Raw genomic sequence first — 2,648 nt, 5'->3', positions numbered from 1 at the left:
AAATTCTAATTTTTCTCTTCAACCTAGATATAAATATATCTCTTAGCAGATTTTGATCCAAATCCAAAACCTGTCCATATCCATTAACCTGCTAACCCGACCCACCAACTTAAGTTTGATTCAAAATTAAACCATGTTGGTTCAAGACTAGACCATTTAGTTCAATAATCAAATCATGTTTAATTATAACTAAACCAATTTGATTCATAATTAAACTAAATAAGGTCCAAATCATCTTCAAAAGACATGGCTCATCTACGCTTTCTTTCTAACAAATATCTTCTATATTATCCTTCATTTGGTCCAACTAAATTTAATCTCTCTCAACTTGAGAATCCAATTCTCAAACTCATATTTATATCTCTCTGACATGCTCGTAGTGCATGTGACCCAATAGATTTCTGGTTTATATTGGTCGTCCATAATTAACCACTAATAACGAATCTATCATGAGTGACACCTAATAGTATACCATGATCCCCAATTAATCAGAAAATCAACGGTTGATTCCAAAACATCTTCTGAACCCTTCAGCGGCTACAGTGAGTTATGCCTCATTCTTTTCACTCATCTTATACTCACTTGGTTCAGAACATGGTCTATGTATTAGTCCTCACTAGGTTGGCTATATCACACGTAGCCCAAATAATACTTCTTTGTCTTGTGGATCTAAATTACTTAGACATGTGTCTAAGAGTACCGTACTCTTGACATGTGATGTTTTAGCCAAAAACTTTAAGTAATAACCATGACAAGCGGGTCATAGGGTGTATACATCTCTTTTTAAAGAGTAATATATCCTCTATGGGTTATCCAAATACATTCAAGTACTTCAACTTATATCCAATCATCCTGAGTCCACACTGTTGGATAAAAAATAACAATCTACCAGAGATATTTGGGACTTTGTTGAATTTAAATTACACAAAATTAAATTCAACTTATCTATAGAGCTGACCTAAGGAGATAATCTCAAGATGACAGCTGGGTTCTGCTAATTGCTAATTCCAGACCAAGCTCCGAGTCAGGGCAGCAAAGTCTAAGTGGACTGAAGGGTCGGGCGGGCAAGCAGTACATTGGCCAACCGGGCAGACAGGTTGAGCGGGCAGTTAGACTGAGTGGGTGAGCGATCAACCCCGTGTCCTAGTGGCACAGCAGAGAGGCCAATCAGGTAGTATGACTGAGCAAGTTCTATCGGACAGAGTAGCTAACCGAGTAGTAAGGATGATTGGTCAGGCGAGAGTGCCAAGCGAGTGGCTAGTCGGGCGAGTAGAAAGGTCGAGCGACTGAATAAGTGGTCGATCGGGCAAGCAGACAGGTCGAGAGAGAGGTCGGTCGAGCGCTGAGGCCTAGCGAGCGCTGCAACCAGGCGAGCGATGCGAGCGGCCGAACAAGCTCGAGGCTGGGCGAGCGATGAGGTCGGACGGGGGATGAAGCCGAGCGAGCGCTGCAACCGAGTGAGTGATGCAAGTGGCTGAACGTGTGAACCGAAGCTTGTGATATACAGTTTCCTTGAAACAGATTCTGTAACACCCACTAAGCTTTTAAGATAAGCATATGAATGTAGGATTTTGCCTTAGAAAAATAAAAGGAAGTGGGTTGAAGCAAAAAGAAATAAAATGAAATAAAAAGAAGAGGAGGTCAAGGATTGAACCTTGAACCTCTTATATTATAATTTAGAGAATTAATTAGTAGAAACCAATTGGGATAGAGATAAGATATTGATAACAAAGGAGGGAAACTCATGATAAGGGTGAGAGTAAAAGTTAGCCAAAAGAAAACAAGAAAAGAGCAAGAGAAAGGCAACTTGCCTTCCTTCCTTCTCTCCCTCTTTCTCTCTTCTCTTGCCGAAAATAAAAGAGGCTAATTAAGGGGATTCATTCCCCCTTATTTCACCATGAATGATGAGGGTAAATAAATAAATAAAAATAAAAAGAAAATAGAGAAAAAGGGCTAAGGGAGAAGGAAAGCAAAAACTAATTTTGCTACTTCTTCCTCCTTAACATAAAAGGGAGCAAGTAAAGAGAAGAATTCTAATTTTTCTCTCATTTCTCTCATTCTTCCCTCTCCCTCACCGAGAACCTCAGTCCCCTCTCCTCCATCTTCGGCCCCAAGCCAAGGTTTTCTCCTAAGAAAGCCTAAGATACAAGGAGGACTTAGCAAGGGAATCAAGGAAAGGGAACTAGAAGAAGAGGCTACTTCTTCCATCACCATACCTTAGATCCACAAGCGAAAAGGATGTAAGCTTCCCCTCACCTGTGGTACAAGGCTTTTTATGTGATTTTCAGATTTTATGAGGATTAGAAACCTAGAATAGAATTTAAGAAAAATTCGGCCAAAGAAGAGTTTTCAAATCTAGGAAGGTTTAAACAAGTCCTCATTTCATAATATTTTTCTATGCTATGTAGGAAGGTTTTCCTTCATGTTTTTATACCTATATGATGCTTGGTCAGAGGAGTACCTAACCCTAGAATTTCGACCAAAAATATTTTAAAGAGGTTAGGGAAATCATTGTTTAACCAAACTAGTACAAGATTCCCTCCATGAATTACTAAGGATCTTTTATTGGTTTTTCTTGCTTGAAAGTTACTTGGAACCAAAGGAAATCCCCTCATATGTTTCGGCCAAGAAAAGAGCTTAGGGTTAGG

This window comes from Zingiber officinale, chromosome 1A (genome assembly GCF_018446385.1).
Source record: "Zingiber officinale cultivar Zhangliang chromosome 1A, Zo_v1.1, whole genome shotgun sequence".
Lineage (NCBI taxonomy): Eukaryota > Viridiplantae > Streptophyta > Magnoliopsida > Zingiberales > Zingiberaceae > Zingiber > Zingiber officinale.
Note: the sequence above shows the minus strand (reverse complement) of the source record.